General features: G+C 40.3%; 1 pseudogene; it reads right to left on the bottom strand.

Annotated features, from left to right (window-relative positions):
* LOC109372437 (stress-70 protein, mitochondrial pseudogene) overlaps positions 1-242 on the bottom strand; it is a 5,342-nt pseudogene extending 5,100 nt beyond the window's left edge.
* Positions 243-949: the final 707 nt, after the last annotated feature.

Here is a 949-nt window from a genome sequence, read left to right as displayed (position 1 = left end):
CCAATAAGTCACTCACCATCTGTTGTAAAGGCTGCAGCTAAAGGGGTGGTTCTGGCACCTTTGGCATTCTCCAGCACCTTTGCTTGTTTACCTTCCATAACTGCCACAAAGGAGTTGGTAGTACCCACATCAATACCAACAACTGCTCCCTTGATTGCTTCTAATACGTAACCCTGCCTTGAAACAAACCTAAAAATCTCATAACTAAGGCCATTCCAGCTATCATGGTGGCAGGCAACCATGGGGCCCCAAGGAGACTGCAGCTCTGATGAGAGGAGGTCACAGTTCAGCTGGCACTTACCATGTTGGATACATGGTGGAAGTACTAGGCAGCAAACAGGCTGTCTGTCAGCCAGGAGCTGCCCCAGGTGGGGGGTGGATGGAGGCGGGGTGGTAAAACTTATCATTTATATTATTGAAAGGGCCATGATTCTATTTCAATTTAACACTGAAATATTTCCCCTTAAAACTTTGGGACTATTATCCTTCCCCAATAGTGTGCATGCATGCATGTTTGTTTGTTTCTTTAATTGCAGAATTTAACTAGGATGAAAAATTGATATTTTAGATAAAAATCTCAGAATTCTGAAATTCTCTGAAAAGACATTATGAAGTACCTACTAAAAATGGGTTTGTCTTAGCATTAGGAGGACAGAACATTTGCCTAACAGCACTGTAGCAAAGATTAATGATAATGGGAAGACAATAATTCAGTAGCAGTAGTCATCATCAGCTGCTTTCTTAATTTGCCTAGAATTTGCGATATAATGATCCATTTTCACATATATTCATTATTGTTACTTTCTAAATGCTATATTAATAAGGTATTTATTTGAGATCCTGCTAGCTAGAGTTAGGCAAACTTTTAATAAGCCCGGACAAGGAAAGTGTAATGGAGAATCTCTCTGTAGCACTCCTCCCTAATTTCCCTCAACCTTTGCTTTCTTTC

The sequence above is a fragment of the Hipposideros armiger genome, unplaced genomic scaffold (assembly GCF_001890085.2).
Source record: "Hipposideros armiger isolate ML-2016 unplaced genomic scaffold, ASM189008v1 scaffold_636, whole genome shotgun sequence".
Lineage (NCBI taxonomy): Eukaryota > Metazoa > Chordata > Mammalia > Chiroptera > Hipposideridae > Hipposideros > Hipposideros armiger.
This window is presented reverse-complemented; position numbering and strand designations above follow the sequence as displayed.